A 17,227-nucleotide genomic window follows, 5' to 3' on the forward strand; every position below is an offset into this window, starting at 1 on the left:
ACTCCTGGTTCCAGACCTCTGGTTCCAGACTCCTGGTTCCAGACCTCTGGTTCCAGACCTCTGGTTCCAGACCTCTGGTTCCAGACTCCTGGTTCCAGACCTCTGGTTCCAGACCTCAGGTTCCAGACTCCTGGTTCCAGACTCCTGGTTCCAGACCTGTGTTTCCAGAATCCTGGTTCCAGACCTCTGGTTCCAGACTCCTCGTTCCAGACTCCTGGTTCCAGACCTGTGGTTCCAGAATCCTGGTTCCAGACCTCTGGTTCCAGACTCCTGTTTCCAGACCTCTGGTTCCAGACCTCTGGTTCCAGAATTCTTGGTCCGATCCCTTGGTTCCAGACCTCTGGTTCCAGACCTCTGGTTCCAGGCCGCTGGTTCAGAACCCATCCTTCCAGACTCCAGGTTCCAGACCCCAGGTTCCAGACCCGAGGTTCCATACCTCAGGTACCAGATTTCTGGTTCCAGGCCCCTGGTTCCATATTCCTGTTCCAGACTCCTGTTTCCAGATCTCTGGTTCCATACTCCTGGTTCCAGACCTCTGGTTCCAGACTCTTGGTTCCAGCCCTCTGGTTCCAGCCCTATGGTTCCAGACTCCTGGTTCAAGCCCTCTGGTTTCAGACCTCCTGGTTCCAGACTCCTGGTTCCAGACCTCTGGATCCAGACTCCAGGTTCCAGACGCCTGGTTCCAGACCTCTGGTTCCAGACTCCTGGTTCCAGATTCCTGGTTCCAGACCTGTGGTTCCAGACTCCTGGTTCCAGACCTCTGGTTCCAGACTCCTGGTTCCAGACCTCTGGTTCCAGACCTCTGGTTCCAGACCTCTGGTTCCAGACTCCTGGTTCCAGACCTCTGGTTCGAGACCTCAGGTTCCAGACTCCTGGTTCCAGACTCCTGGTTCCAGACCTGTGGTTCCAGAATCCTGGTTCCAGACCTCTGGTTCCAGACTCCTCGTTCCAGACTCCTGGTTCCAGACCTGTGGTTCCAGAATCCTGGTTCCAGACCTCTGGTTCCAGACTCCTGTTTCCAGACCTCTGGTTCCAGACCTCTGGTTCCAGACTCCTGGTTCCAGACCTCTGGTTCCAGACCTCTGGTAGCAAACTCCTGGTTCCAGACCTCTGGTTCCAGACCTAAGGTTCCAGACCTCTGGTTCCAGACTCCTGGTTCCAGCCCTCAGGTTCCAGACTCCTGGTTCCAGACTCCAGGTTCCAGACTCCTGGTTCCAGACTCCTGGTTCCAGATCTCTGGTTCCAGACTCCTGGATCCAGACTCCAGGTTCCAGACCTGTGGTTCCAGACTCCTGGTTCCAGACCTCTGGTTCCAGACCTCTTGTTCCAGACTCCTGGTTCTAGACTCCAGGTTCCAGACCCCAGGTTCCAGACCTCTGGTTCCAGACCTCTTGGTCCGATCCCCTGGTTCCAGACCTCTGGTTCCAGACGTCTGGTTCCAGGCCGCTGGTTCAGAACCCATGCTTCCAGACTCCAGGTTCCAGACCCCTGGTTCCAGACCCGAGGTTCCTGACCTCAGGTTCCAGACGTCTGGTTCCAGGCCCCTGGTTCCTTACTCCTGGTTCCAGACTCATGTTTCCAGACCTCTGGTTTCAGACTCCTGGTTCCAGATCTCTGGTTCCAGACTCCTGGTTCCAGACCTCTGGTTCCAGACCGCTGGTTCATGGCTCCTGGTTCCAGACTCCTGGTTCCAGACCTCTGGTTTCAGACTCCTGGTTCCAGACCTGTGGTTCCACAATTCTGGTTCCAGACCTCTCGTTCCAGAATCCTGGTTCCAGACCTGTGGTTCCAGAGTCCTGGTTCCAGACCTCTGGTTCCAGACTCCTGGTTCCAGACTCCTGGTTCCAAACTTCTGGTTCCAGACCGCTGGTTCATGGCTCCTGGTTCCAGACTCCTGGTTCCAGAACTCTGGTTTCAGACTCATTGTTCCAGACCTGTGGTTCCAGAATCCTGGTTCCAGACCTCCGGTTCCAGACCTCTGGTTCCAGACTCCTGGTTCCAGACCTCTGGTTCCAGACTCCTGGTACCAGCCCTCAGGTTCCAGACTCCTGGTTACAGACTCCAGGTTCCAGACTCCTGGGTCCAGACTCCTGGTTCCAGATCTCTGGTTCCAGACTCCTGGTACCAGACCACTGATTCCAGACTCCTAGTTCCAGACCTCTGGTTCCAGACCCCTGGTTCCAGCCCTGTGGTTCCAGAGTCCTGGTTCCAGACTTCTGGTTCCAGACTCCTGGTTACAGACTCCTGGTTCCAAACCTCTGGTTCCAGACCGCTGGTTCATGGCTCCTGTTTCCAGACTCCTGGTTCCAGACCTCTGGTTTCAGGCTCCTGGTTCCAGACCTGTGGTTCCAGAATCCTGGTTCCAGACCTCTGGTTCCAGAATCCTGGTTCCAGACCTCTGGTTCCAGACCTCTGGTTTCAGACTCCTGGTTCCAGACTCCTGGTTCCAGACCTGTGGTTCCAGACTCCTGGTTCCAGACCTCTGGTTCCAGACTCCTGGTTCCAGACCTCTGGTTCCAGACCTCTGGTTCCAGACTCCTGGTTCCAGACCTCTGGTTCCAGACCTCAGGTTCCAGACCCCTGGTTCCAGACTCCTGGTTCCAGACTCCTGGTTCCAGATCTCTGGTTCCAGACTCCTGGTTCCAAACTCCTGGTTCCAGACCTCTGGTTCCAGACTCCTGGTTCCAGACCTCTGGTTCCAGACTGCTGGTACCAGACATCTGGTTCCAGACCTCTGGTTCCAGACCTCTGGTTCCAGACTCCTGGTTCCAGACCTCTGGATCCAGACCTCTGGTTCCAGACTCCTGGTTCCAGACTCCTGGTTCCAGACCTGTGGTTCCAGAATCCTGGTTCCAGACCTCTAGTTCCAGACTCCTGTTTCCAGACCTCTGGTTCCAGACCTCTGGTTCCAGGCTCCTGGTTCCAAACTCCTGGTTCCAGACCTCTGGTTCCAGACTCCTGGTTACAGACCTCTGGTTCCAGACTCCTGGTTCCAGACTCCTGGTTCCAAACTTCTGGTTCCAGACCGCTGGTTCATGGCTCCTGGTTCCAGACTCCTGGTTCCAGAACTCTGGTTTCAGACTCATTGTTCCAGACCTGTGGTTCCAGAATCCTGGTTCCAGACCTCCGGTTCCAGACCTCTGGTTCCAGACTCCTGGTTCCAGACCTCTGGTTCCAGACTCCTGGTACCAGCCCTCAGGTTCCAGACTCCTGGTTACAGACTCCAGGTTCCAGACTCCTGGGTCCAGACTCCTGGTTCCAGATCTCTGGTTCCAGACTCCTGGTTCCAGACCTCTGGTTCCAGACTCCTAGTTCCAGACCTCTGGTTCCATACCCCTGGTTCCAGCCCTGTGGTTCCAGAGTCCTGGTTCCAGACTTCTGGTTCCAGACTCCTGGTTCCAGACTCCTGGTTCCGAACCTCTGGTTCCAGACCGCTGGTTCATGGCTCCTGTTTCCAGACTCCTGGTTCCAGACCTCTGGTTTTAGACTCCTGGTTCCAGACCTGTGGTTCCAGAATCCTGGTTCCAGACCTCTGGTTCCAGAATCCTGGTTCCAGACCTCTGGTTCCAGACCTCTGGTTTCAGACTCCTGGTTCCAGACCTGTTGTTCCAGACTCCTGGTTCCAGACCTCTGGTTCCAGACTCCTGGTTCCAGACCTCTGGTTCCAGACCTCTGGTTCCAGACCTCTGGTTCCAGACTCCTGGTTCCAGACCTCTGGTTCCAGACATCAGGTTCCAGACCCCTGGTTCCAGACTGCTGGTTCCAGACTCCTGGTTCCAGATCTCTGGTTCCAGACTCCTGATTCCAAACTCCTGGTTCCAGACCTCTGGTTCCAGACTCCTGGTTCCAGACCTCTGGTTCCAGACTGCTGGTACCAGACATCTGGTTCCAGACCTCTGGTTCCAGACCTCTGGTTCCAGACTCCTGGTTCCAGACTTCTGGATCCAGACCTCTGGTTCCAGACTCCTGGTCCAGACCTGTGGTTCCAGAATCCTGGTTCCAGACCTCTGGTTCCAGACTCCTGTTTCCAGACCTCTGGTTCCAGACCTCTGGTTCCAGACTCCTGGTTCCAGACCTCTGGTTCCAGACCTCTGGTAGCAAACTCCTGGTTCCAGACCCCTGGTTCCAGCCCTCAGGTTACAGACTCCAGGTTCCAGACTCCAGGTTCCAGACTCCTGGTTCCAGACTCCTGGTTCCAGATCTCTGGTTCCAGACTCCTGGTTCCAGACCTCTGGTTCCAGACCTCTGGTTCCAGACTCCTGGTTCTAGACTCCAGGTTCCAGACCCCAGGTTCCAGACCTCTGGTTCCAGACCTCTTGGTCCGATCCCCTGGTTCCAGACCTCTGGTTCCAGACGTCTGGTTCCAGGCCGCTGGTTCAGAACCCATGCTTCCAGACTCCTTGTTCCAGACCCCTGGTTCCAGACCCGAGGTTCCTGACCTCAGGTTCCAGACGTCTGGTTCCAGGCCCCTGGTTCCTTACTCCTGGTTCCAGACTCATGTTTCCAGACCTCTGGTTTCAGACTCCGGATTCCAGATCTCTGGTTCCAGACTCCTGGTTCCAGACCTCAGGTTCCAGACCGCTGGTTCATGGCTCCTGGTTCCAGACTCCTGGTTCCAGACCTCTGGTTTCAGACTCCTGGTTCCAGACCTGTGGTTCCAGAATCCTGGTTCCAGACCTCTGGTTCCAGAATCCTGGTTCCAGACCTCTGGTTCCAGACTCGTGGTTCCAGACCTCTGGTTCCAGACCTCTGGTTCCAGACTCCTGGTTCCAGCCGTCTGGTTCCAGACTCCTGGTTCCAGCCCTCTGGTTTGAGACCTCCTGGTTCCAGACTCCTGGTTCCAGACCTCTGGTTCCAGACCCATGGTTCCAGCCTTCTGTTTCCAGACTCCTGGTTCCAGACCTCAGGTTCCAGACTCCTGGTTCCAGACCTCTGGTTTAAGACTCCAGGTTCCACATTCCTGGTTCCAGACCTTTGGTTCCAGGATCCTGGTTCCAGACCTCTGGTTCCACACTCCAGGTTCCAGACCTCTGGTTCCAGACCCATGGTTCCAGCCTTCTGGTTCCAGATTCCTGGTTCCAGACTCCTGGTTCCAGACTCCTGGTTCCAGACCTCTGGTTTAATACTCCTGGTTCCAGACTCCTGGTTCCAGACCTGTGGTTCCAGGATCCTGGTTCCAGACCTCTGGTTCCAGACTCCTGGTTCCAGACCTCTGGTTCCAGACTCCTGGTTCCACACTCCTGGTTCCAGACTCCTGGTTCCAGACCTGTGGTTCCAGACCCCTGGTTCCAGACCCCTGGTTCCAGACTCCTGGTTCCAGACTCCTGGTTCCAAACCCCTGGTTCCAGACCCCCGGTTCCAGACGCCTGGTTCCAGACTCCAGGTTCCAGACCCCTGGTTCCAGACCTCTGGTTCCAGACGCCTGGTTTGATACTCCAGGTTCCAGACTCCTGGTTCAGGACTCCTGGTTCCAGACGTCTGGTTCCAGACCTGTGGTTCCAGACCTCTGGTTCCAGCCCTCTGGTTCCAGACTCCTGGTTCCAGACTGCTGGTTCCAGCCCTCTGGTTTCAGACCCCTGGTTTCAGACCCCTGGTTCAAGCCCTCTGGTTCCAGACCCCTGGTTCCAGACCCCTGGTTCCAGACCCCTGGTTCCAGACTCCTGGTTCCAGACTCCTGGTTCCAAACCCCTGGTTCCAGACCCCCGGTTCCAGACGCCTGGTTCCAGACTCCAGGTTCCAGACCCCTGGTTCCAGAACTCTTGTTCCAGACCTCTGGTTTGATACTCCTGGTTCCAGACGTCTGGTTCCAGACCTGTGGTTCCAGACCTCTGGTTCCAAGCCCCTGGTTCCGAACCCCTGGTTCCAGACTCCAGGTTCCAGACCTAAGGTTCCAGACCTCTGGTTCCAGACCTCTGGTTCCATACTCCTGGTTCCAGACTCCAGGTTCCAGACTCCTGGTTCCAGACCTCTTGGTCAAGACCTCTGGTTCCACGCTCCTGGTTCCAGCCCTCTGGTTCCAGAATCCTGGTTCCAGACCTCAGGTTCCAGACTCCTGGTTCCAGACTCCTTGTTCCAGATCTCTGGTTTCAGACTCCTGGTTCCAGACTCCTGGTTCCAGACCTCAGGTTCCAGACTCCTGGTTCCAGACCTCTGTTTCCAGACCTCTGGTTCCAGACTCCTGGTTCCAGACTCCTCGTTCCAGACCCCTGGTTCCAGACCTCTGGTTCCAGACTCCTGGTTCCAGACTCCTCGTTCCAGACCCCTGGTTCCAGACCCCGGGTTCCAGACTCCTGGTTCTAGACTCCAGGTTCAGGACCCCAGGTTCCAGACCTTTGGTTCCAGACCTCTGGTTCCAGACTCCTGGTTCCAGACCTCTGGTTCCAGACTCCATGTTCCAGACCCCAGGTTCCAGACCTCTTGTTCCAGACCTCTGATTTGATACTCCATGTTCCAGACTCCTGGTTCAGGACTCCTGGTTCCAGATCTCTGGTTCCAGACCTGTGGTTCCAGACCTCTGGTTCCTGCCCTCTGGTTCCAGACTCCTGGTTCCAGACTCCTGGTTCCAGTCCTCTGGTTTCAGACCCCTGGTTCAAGCCCTCTGGTTCCAGACCCCTTGTTCCAGATTCCTGGTTCCAGACTCCTGGTTCCAGACCCCTGGTTCCAGACCCCCGGTTCCAGACTCCTTTTTTAAGACTCCAGGTTCCAAACCCCTGGTTCCAGACCTCTGGTTGCAGACCTCTGGTTCCAAGCCCCTGGTTCCGAGCCTCTGGTTCCAGACTCCAGGTTCCAGACCCAAGGTTCCAGACCTCTGGTACCAGACCTCAGGTTCCAGACCTCTGGTTCCAGACCCCTGGTTCCATACTCCTGGTTCAAGACTCCTGTTTCCAGACCTCTGGTTCCATACTCCTGGTTCAAGACGTCTGGTTCCAGACTCCATGTTCCAGACCCCAGGTTCCAGACCTCTGGTTCAAGACGCCTGGTTCCAGACTCCTCGTTCCAGACCCCTGGTTCCAGACCCCGGGTTCCAGACTCCTGGTTCTAGACTCCAGGTTCAGGACCCCAGGTTCCAGACCTTTGGTTCCAGACCTCTGGTTCCAGACTCCTGGTTCCAGACCTCTGGTTCCAGACTCCATGTTCCAGACCCCAGGTTCCAGACCTCTGGTTCCAGACCTCTGATTTGATACTCCATGTTCCAGACTCCTGGTTCAGGACTCCTGGTTCCAGATCTCTGGTTCCAGACCTGTGGTTCCAGACCTCTGGTTCCTTCCCTCTGGTTCCAGACTCCTGGTTCCAGACTCCTGGTTCCAGTCCTCTGGTTTCAGACCCCTGGTTCAAGCCCTCTGGTTCCAGACCCCTTGTTCCAGATTCCTGGTTCCAGACTCCTGGTTCCAGACCCCTGGTTCCAGACCCCCGGTTCCAGACTCCTTTTTTAAGACTCCAGGTTCCAAACCCCTGGTTCCAGACCTCTGGTTGCAGACCTCTGGTTCCAAGCCCCTGGTTCCGAGCCTCTGGTTCCAGACTCCAGGTTCCAGACCCAAGGTTCCAGACCTCTGGTACCAGACCTCAGGTTCCAGACCTCTGGTTCCAGACCCCTGGTTCCATACTCCTGGTTCAAGACTCCTGTTTCCAGACCTCTGGTTCCATACTCCTGGTTCAAGACGTCTGGTTCCAGACTCCATGTTCCAGACCCCAGGTTCCAGACCTCTGGTTCAAGACGCCTGGTTCCAGACTCCAGGTTCCAGACCCCTGGTTCCAGAACTCTTGTTCCAGACCTCTGGTTTGATACTCCTGGTTCCAGACTCCTGGTTCAGGACTCCTGGTTCCAGACGTCTGGTTCCAGACCTGTGGTTCCAGACCTCTGGTTCCAGCCCTCTTGTTCCAGACTCCTGGTTCCAGACTCCTGGTTCCAGCCCTCTGGTTTCAGACCCCTGGTTCCAGACTCCTGTTTCCAGACTCCTGGTTCCAGACCCCTGGTTACAGACCCCCGGTTCCAGACTCCAGGTTTTAGACTCCAGGTTCCAGTCCCCAGGTTCCAGACCTTTGGTTCCAGACCTCTGGTTCCAGGCCTCTTGTTCCGAACCCCTGGTTCCAGACCTCTGGTTCCAGACTCCAGGTTTGAGACTCCAGGTTCCAGACTCCTGGTTCCAGCCCTCAGGTTCCAGACCTCTGGTTACAGACTCCTGGTTCCAGACCTCTGGTTCCAGACCACAGGATCCAGACTCATAGTTCCAGACCTCTGGTTCCAGACTCCAGGTTTGAGACTCCAGGTTCCAGACTCCTGGTTCCAGCCCTCAGGTTCCAGACCTCTGGTTACAGACTCCTGGTTCCAGACCTCTGGTTCCAGATCACAGGATCCAGACTCATAGTTCCAGACTCCTGGTCACAGACCTCTGGTTCCAGACTCCAGGTTCCAGACTCCTGGTACCAGACCTCTGGTTCAGGACCACAGGATCCAGACTCATAGTTCCAGACCCCTGGTTCCAGACCTCTGGTTCCAGCCCTCTGGTTCAAAGCCCTCTGGTTCAAGACTCCTGGTTCCAGACTCCTGGTTCCAGACCTCTGGTTCCAGACTCCAGATTCCACACTCCAGGTTCCAGACTCCGGGTTCCAGCCCTCTGGTTCCAGACCTCTGGCTCCAGACCTCTGGTACCAGACCTCTGGTTCCAGGCCCCTGGTTCAGAACATCTGGTTCCAGACCCCAGGTTCCAGACATCTGGTTCCAGACCTCAGGTTCCAGACCCCTGGTTCCATACTCCTGGTTCAAGACTCCTGTTTCCAGACCTCTGGTTCCATACTCCTGGTTCCAGACCTCTGGTTCCACGCCTCAGGTTCCAGACTCCTGGTTCCAGACTCCTTGTTCCAGACCCCAGGGTCCAGACTCCTGGTTCTAGACTCCTGGTTCCAGACCTCTGGTTCCAGACTCGTGGTTCCAGACTCCTGGTTTCAGACTCCTGGTTCCAGACTCCTGGTTCCAGACTCCATGTTCCAGACCCTAGGTTCCAGACCCCAGGTTCCAGACCTCTGGTTCCAGACCTCTGATTTGATGCTCCATGTTCCAGACTCCTGGTTCAGGACTCCTGGTTCCAGATCTCTGGTTCCAGACCTGTGGTTCCAGACCTCTGGTTCCAGACTCCTGGTTCCAGTCCTCTGGTTTCAGACCCCTGGTTCAAGCCCTCTGGTTCCAGACTCCTGGTTTTAGACTCCAGGTTCCAAACCCCTGGTTCCAGACCTCTGGTTGAAGACCTCTGGTTCCAAGCCCCTGGTTCCGAGCCCCTGGTTCCAGACTCCAGGTTCCAGACCCAAGGTTCCAGACCTCTGGTTCCAGACCTCAGGTTCCAGACCTCTGGTTCCAGACCCCTGGTTCCATACTCCTGGTTCAAGACTCCTGTTTCCAGACCTCTGGTTCCATACTCCTGGTTCCAGACCTCTGGTTCCAGACTCCATGTTCCAGACCCCAGGTTCCAGACCTCTGGTTCAAGACGCCTGGTTCTAGACTCCAGGTTCCAGACCCCAGGTTCCAGACCTCTGGTTCAAGATGCCTGGTTTGATACTCCAGGTTCCAGACTCCTGGTTCAGGACTCCTGGTTCCAGACGTCTGGTTCCAGACCTGTGGTTCCAGACCTCTGGTTCCAGCCCTCTTGTTCCAGACTCCTGGTTCCAGACTGCTGGTTCCAGCCCTCTGGTTTCAGACCCCTGGTTTCAGACCCCTGGTTCAAGCCCTCTGGTTCCAGACCCCTGGATCCAGACCCCTGGTTCCAGACTCCTGGTTCCAGACTCCTGGTTCCAAACCCATGGTTCCAGACCCCCGGTTCCAGACGCCTGGTTCCAGACTCCAGGTTCCAGACCCCTGGTTCCAGAACTCTTGTTCCAGACCTCTGGTTTGATACTCCTGGTTCCAGACGTCTGGTTCCAGACCTGTGCTTCCAGACCTCTGGTTCCAAGCCCCTGGTTCCGAACCCCTGGTTCCAGACTCCAGGTTCCAGACCTAAGGTTCCAGACCTCTGGTTCCAGACCTCTGGTTCCATACTCCTGGTTCCAGACTCCAGGTTCCAGACTCCTGGTTCCAGACCTCTTGGTCAAGACCTCTGGTTCCACACTCCTGGTTCCAGCCCTCTGGTTCCAGAATCCTGGTTCCAGACCTCAGGTTCCAGACTCCTGGTTCCAGACTCCTTGTTCCAGATCTCTGGTTTCAGACTCCTGGTTCCAGACTCCTGGTTCCAGACCTCAGGTTCCAGACTCCTGGTTCCAGACCTCTGTTTCCAGACCTCTGGTTCCAGACTCCTGGTTCCAGACTCCTGGTTCCAGACCCCTGGTTCCAGACCTCTGGTTCCAGACTCCTGGTTCCAGACTCCTCGTTCCAGACCCCTGGTTCCAGACCCCGGGTTCCAGACTCCTGGTTCTAGACTCCAGGTTCAGGACCCCAGGTTCCAGACCTCTGGTTCCAGACCTCTGGTTCCAGACTCCTGGTTCCAGACCTCTGGTTCCAGACTCCATGTTCCAGACCCCAGGTTCCAGACCTCTTGTTCCAGACCTCTGATTTGATACTCCATGTTCCAGACTCCTGGTTCAGGACTCCTGGTTCCAGATCTCTGGTTCCAGACCTGTGGGTCCAGACCTCTGGTTCCAGCCCTCTGGTTCCAGACTCCTGGTTCCAGTCCTCTGGTTTCAGACCCCTGGTTCAAGCCCTCTGGTTCCAGACCCCTTGTTCCAGATTCCTGGTTCCAAGCCCCTGGTTCCGAGCCTCTGGTTCCAGACTCCAGGTTCCAGACCCAAGGTTCCAGACCTCTGGTTCCAGACCTCAGGTTCCAGACCTCTGGTTCCAGACCCCTGGTTCCATACTCCTGGTTCAAGACTCCTGTTTCCAGACCTCTGGTTCCATACTCCTGGTTCCAGACCTCTGGTTCCAGACTCCATGTTCCAGACCCCAGGTTCCAGACCTCTGGTTCAAGACGCCTGGTTCCAGACTCCAGGTTCCAGACCCCTGTTTCCAGAACTCTTGTTCCAGACCTCTGGTTTGATACTCCTGGTTCCAGACTCCTGGTTCAGGACTCCTGGTTCCAGACGTCTGGTTCCAGCCCTCCGGTTCCAGACCTCTGGTTCCAGCCCTCTTGTTCCAGACTCCTGGTTCCAGACTCCTGGTTCCAGCCCTCTGGTTTCAGACCCCTGGTTTCAGACCCCTGGTTCAAGCCCTCTGGTTCCAGACCCCTGGTTCCAGACTCCTGGTTCCAGACTCCTGGTTCCAGACCCCTGGTTCCAGACCCCCGGTTCCAGACCCCTGGTTCCAGACTCCTGTTTCCAGACTCCTGGTTCCAGACCCCTGGTTACAGACCCCCGGTTCCAGACTCCAGGTTTTAGACTCCAGGTTCCAGTCCCCAGGTTCCAGACCTTTGGTTCCAGACCTCTGGTTCCAGGCCTCTGGTTCCGAACCCCTGGTTCCAGACCTCTGGTTCCAGACCTCTGGTTCCAGACTCCTGGTTCCAGACCTCTGGATCCAGACCCCAGGTTTGAGACTCCAGGTTCCAGACTCCTGGTTCCAGCCCTCAGGTTCCAGACCTCAGGTTCCAGACTCCTGGTTCCAGACTCCTTGTTCCAGATCTCTGGTTTCAGACTCCTGGTTCCAGACTCCTGGTTCCAGACCCCAGGGTCTAGACTCCTGGTTCCAGACTCCTGGTTCCAGACCTCTGGTTCCAGACCTCTGGTTCCAGACTCCATGTTCCAGACCCCAGGTTCCAGACCTCTGGTTCAAGACGCCTGGTTCCAGACTCCAGGTTCCAGACCCCAGGTTCCAGACCTCTGGTTCAAGTTGCCTGGTTTGATACTCCAGGTTCCAGACTCCTGGTTCAGGACTCCTGGTTCCAGACGTCTGGTTCCAGACCTGTGGTTCCAGACCTCTGGTTCCAGCCCTCTTGTTCCAGACTCCTGGTTCCAGACTGCTGGTTCCAGCCCTCTGGTTTCAGACCCCTGGTTCCAGACCCCTGGTTCCAGACTCCTGGTTCCAGACCTCTGGTTCCAGACCCCTGGTTCCAGACTCCTGGTTCCAGACTCCTGGTTCCAAACCCCTGGTTCCAAACCCCTGGTTCCAGACCCCCGGTTCCAGACGCCTGGTTCCAGACTCCAGGTTCCAGACCCCTGGTTCCAGAACTCTTGTTCCAGACCTCTGGTTTGATACTCCTTGTTCCAGACGTCTGGTTCCAGACCTGTGGTTCCAGACCTCTGGTTCCAAGCCCCTGGTTCCGAACCCCTGGTTCCAGACTCCAGTTTCCAGACCTAAGGTTCCAGACCTCTGGTTCCAGACCTCTGGTTCCATACTCCTGGTTCCAGACTCCAGGTTCCAGACCACTGGTTCCAGACCTCTTGGTCAAGACCTCTGGTTCCACGCTCCTGGATCCAGCCCTCTGGTTCCAGAATCCTGGTTCCAGACCTCAGGTTCCAGACTCCTGGTTCCAGACTCCTTGTTCCAGATCTCTGGTTTCAGACTCCTGGTTCCAGACTCCTGGTTCCAGACCTCAGGTTCCAGACTCCTGGTTCCAGACCTCTGTTTCCAGACCTCTGGTTCCAGACTCCTGGTTCCAGACTCCTGGTTCCAGACCCCTGGTTCCAGACCTCTGGTTCCAGACTCCTGGTTCAAGACTCCAGGTTCAGGACCCCAGGTTCCAGACCTCTGGTTCCAGACTCCTGGTTCCAGACCTCTGGTTCCAGACTCCATGTTCCAGACCCCAGGTTCCAGACCTCTTGTTCCAGACCTCTGATTTGATACTCCATGTTCCAGACTCCTGGTTCAGGACTCCTGGTTCCAGATCTCTGGTTCCAGACCTGTGGTTCCAGACCTCTGGTTCCAGCCCTCTGGTTCCAGACTCCTGGTTCCAGACTCCTGGTTCCAGTCCTCTGGTTTCAGACCCCTGGTTCAAGCCCTCTGGTTCCAGACCCCTTGTTCCAGATTCCTGGTTCCAGACTCCTGGTTCCAGACCCCTGGTTCCAGACCCCCGGTTCCAGACTCCTTTTTTAAGACTCCAGGTTCCAAACCCCTGGTTCCAGACCTCTGGTGGCAGACCTCTGGTTCCAAGCCCCTTGTTCCGAGCCTCTGGTTCCAGACTCCAGGTTCCAGACCCAAGGTTCCAGACCTCTGGTTCCAGACTCCAGGTTCCAGACCCAAGGTTCCAGACCTCTGGTTCCAGACCTCTGGTTCCAGACTCCTGGTTCCAGACCTCTGGTTCCAGACTCCATGTTCCAGACCCCAGGTTCCAGACCCCAGGTTCCAGACCTCTTGTTCCAGACCTCTGATTTGATACTCCATGTTCCAGACTCCTGGTTCAGGACTCCTGGTTCCAGATCTCTGGTTCCAGACCTGTGGTTCCAGACCTCTGGTTCCAGCCCTCTGGTTCCAGACTCCTGGTTCCAGACTCCTGGTTCCAGTCCTCTGGTTTCAGACCCCTGGTTCAAGCCCTCTGGTTCCAGACCCCTTGTTCCAGATTCCTGGTTCCAGACTCCTGGTTCCAGACCCCTGGTTCCAGACCCCCGGTTCCAGACTCCTTTTTTAAGACTCCAGGTTCCAAACCCCTGGTTCCAGACCTCTGGTTGCAGACCTCTGGTTCCAAGCCCCTGGTTCCGAGCCTCTGGTTCCAGACTCCAGGTTCCAGACCCAAGGTTCCAGACCTCTGGTTCCAAACCTCAGGTTCCAGACCTCTGGTTCAAGATGCCTGGTTTGATACTCCAGGTTCCAGACTCCTGGTTCAGGACTCCTGGTTCCAGACGTCTGGTTCCAGACCTGTGGTTCCAGACCTCTGGTTCCAGCCCTCTTGTTCCAGACTCCTGGTTCCAGACTGCTGGTTCCAGCCCTCTGGTTTCAGACCCCTGGTTTCAGACCCCTGGTTCAAGCCCTCTGGTTCCAGACCCCTGGTTCCAGACTCCTGGTTCCAGACCTCTGTTTCCAGACCCCTGGTTCCAGACCCCTGGTTCCAGACCCCTGGTTCCAGACTCCTGGTTCCAGACTCCTGGTTCCAAACCCCTGGTTACAGACCCCCGGTTCCAGACGCCTGGTTCCAGACTCCAGGTTCCAGACCCCTGGTTCCAGAACTCTTGTTCCAGACCTCTGGTTTGATACTCCTGGTTCCAGACGTCTGGTTCCAGACCTGTGGTTCCAGACCTCTGGTTCCAAGCACCTGGTTCCGAACCCCTGGTTCCAGACTCCAGGTTCCAGACCTAAGGTTCCAGACCTCTGGTTCCAGACCTCTGGTTCCATACTCCTGGTTCCAGACTCCAGGTTCCAGACTCCTGGTTCCAGACCTCTTGGTCAAGACCTCTGGTTCCACGCTCCTGGTTCCAGCCCTCTGGTTCCAGAATCCTGGTTCCAGACCTCAGGTTCCAGACTCCTGGTTCCAGACTCCTTGTTCCAGATCTCTGGTTTCAGACTCCTGGTTCCAGACCTCAGGTTCCAGACTCCTGGTTCGAGACCTCTGTTTCCAGACCTCTGGTTCCAGACTCCTGGTTCCAGACTCCTCGTTCCAGACCCCTGGTTCCAGACTCCTGGTTCCAGACTCCTCGTTCCAGACCCCTGGTTCCAGACCCCGGGTTCCAGACTCCTGGTTCTAGACTCCAGGTTCAGGACCCCAGGTTCCAGACCTCTGGTTCCAGACCTCTGGTTCCAGACTCCTGGTTCCAGACCTCTGGTTCCAGACTCCATGTTCCAGACCCCAGGTTCCAGACCCCAGGTTCCAGACCTCTTGTTCCAGACCTCTGATTTGATACTCCATGTTCCAGACTCCTGGTTCAGGACTCCTGGTTCCAGATCTCTGGTTCCAGACCTGTGGTTCCAGACCTCTGGTTCCAGCCCTCTGGTTCCAGACTCCTGGTTCCAGACTCCTGGTTCCAGTCCTCTGGTTTCAGACCCCTGGTTTCATCCCTCTGGTTCCAGACCCCTTGTTCCAGATTCCTGGTTCCAGACTCCTGGTTCCAGACCCCTGGTTCCAGACCCCCGGTTCCAGACTCCTTTTTTAAGACTCCAGGTTCCAAACCCCTGGTTCCAGACCTCTGGTTGCAGACCTCTGGTTCCAAGCCCCTGGTTCCGAGCCTCTGGTTCCAGACTCCAGGTTCCAGACCCAAGGTTCCAGACCTCTGGTTCCAGACCTCAGGTTCCAGACCTCTGGTTCCAGACCCCTGGTTCCATACTCCTGGTTCCAGACCCCTGGTTCCAGACCCCTGGTTCCAGACCCCTGGTTCCAGACTCCTGGTTCCAAACCCCTGGTTCCAGACCCCCGGTTCCAGACTCCTGGTTCCAGACTCCTGGTTCCAAACCCCTGGTTCCAGACCCCCGGTTCCAGACGCCTGGTTCCAGACTCCAGGTTCCAGACCCCTGGTTCCAGAACTCTTGTTCCAGACCTCTGGTTTGATACTCCTGCTTCCAGACCTCTGGTTCCAAGCCCCTGGTTCCGAACCCCTGGTTCCAGACTCCAGGTTCCAGACCTAAGGTTCCAGACCTCTGGTTCCATACTCCTGGTTCCAGACTCCAGGTTCCAGACTCCTTGTTCCAGACCTCTTGGTCAAGACCTCTGGTTCCACGCTCCTGGTTCCAGCCCTCTGGTTCCAGCCCTCTGGTTACAGCCCTCAGGTTCCAGACTCCTGGTTCCAGACTCCTTGTTCCAGATCTCTGGTTTCAGACTCCTGGTTCCAGACTCCTGGTTCCAGACCTCAGGTTCCAGACTCCTGGTTCGAGACCTCTGTTTCCAGACCTCTGGTTCCAGACTCCTGGTTCCAGACTCCTCGTTCCAGACCCCTGGTTCCAGACCTCTGGTTCCAGACTCCTGGTTCCAGACTCCTCGTTCCAGACCCCTGGTTCCAGACCCCGGGTTCCAGACTCCTGGTTCTAGACTCCAGGTTCAGGACCCCAGGTTCCAGACCTCTGGTTCCAGACCTCTGGTTCCAGACTCCTGGTTCCAGACCTCTGGTTCCAGACTCCATGTTCCAGACCCCAGGTTCCAGACCCCAGGTTCCAGACCTCTTGTTCCAGACCTCTGATTTGATACTCCATGTTCCAGACTCCTGGTTCAGGACTCCTGGTTCCAGATCTCTGGTTCCAGACCTGTGGTTCCAGACCTCTGGTTCCAGCCCTCTGGTTCCAGACTCCTGGTTCCAGACTCCTGGTTCCAGTCCTCTGGTTTCAGACCCCTGGTTTCATCCCTCTGGTTCCAGACCCCTTGTTCCAGATTCCTGGTTCCAGACTCCTGGTTCCAGACCCCTGGTTCCAGACCCCCGGTTCCAGACTCCTTTTTTAAGACTCCAGGTTCCAAACCCCTGGTTCCAGACCTCTGGTTGCAGACCTCTGGTTCCAAGCCCCTGGTTCCGAGCCTCTGGTTCCAGACTCCAGGTTCCAGACCCAAGGTTCCAGACCTCTGGTTCCAGACCTCAGGTTCCAGACCTCTGGTTCCAGACCCCTGGTTCCATACTCCTGGTTCCAGACCCCTGGTTCCAGACCCCTGGTTCCAGACCCCTGGTTCCAGACTCCTGGTTCCAAACCCCTGGTTCCAGACCCCCGGTTCCAGACTCCTGGTTCCAGACTCCTGGTTCCAAACCCCTGGTTCCAGACCCCCGGTTCCAGACGCCTGGTTCCAGACTCCAGGTTCCAGACCCCTGGTTCCAGAACTCTTGTTCCAGACCTCTGGTTTGATACTCCTGCTTCCAGACCTCTGGTTCCAAGCCCCTGGTTCCGAACCCCTGGTTCCAGACTCCAGGTTCCAGACCTAAGGTTCCAGACCTCTGGTTCCATTCTCCTGGTTCCAGACTCCAGGTTCCAGACTCCTGGTTCCAGACCTCTTGGTCAAGACCTCTGGTTCCACGCTCCTGGTTCCAGCCCTCTGGTTCCAGCCCTCTGGTTACAGCCCTCTGGTTCCAGACTCCTGGTTAAAGTCCTCTGGTTTCAGACCCCTGGTTCCAGACCTCTGGTTGCAGACCTCTGGTTCCAAGCCCCTGGTTCCGAGCCCCTGGTTCCAGACTCCTGGTTCCAGACCCAAGGTTCCAGACCTCAGGTTCCAGCCCTCTGGTTCCAGACCCCTTGTTCCAGACTCCTGGTTCCAGACTCCTGGTTCCAGACCCCTGGTTCCAGACCCCCGGTTCCAGACTCCTGGTTTTAGACTCCAGGTTCCAAACCCCTGGTTCCAGACCTCTGGTTGCAGACCTCTGGTTCCAAGCCCCTGGTTCCGAGCCCCTGGTTCCAGACTCCAGGTTCCAGACCCAA

Source organism: Telmatherina bonti (assembly GCF_933228915.1).
Source record: "Telmatherina bonti genome assembly, chromosome: 2".
Lineage (NCBI taxonomy): Eukaryota > Metazoa > Chordata > Actinopteri > Atheriniformes > Telmatherinidae > Telmatherina > Telmatherina bonti.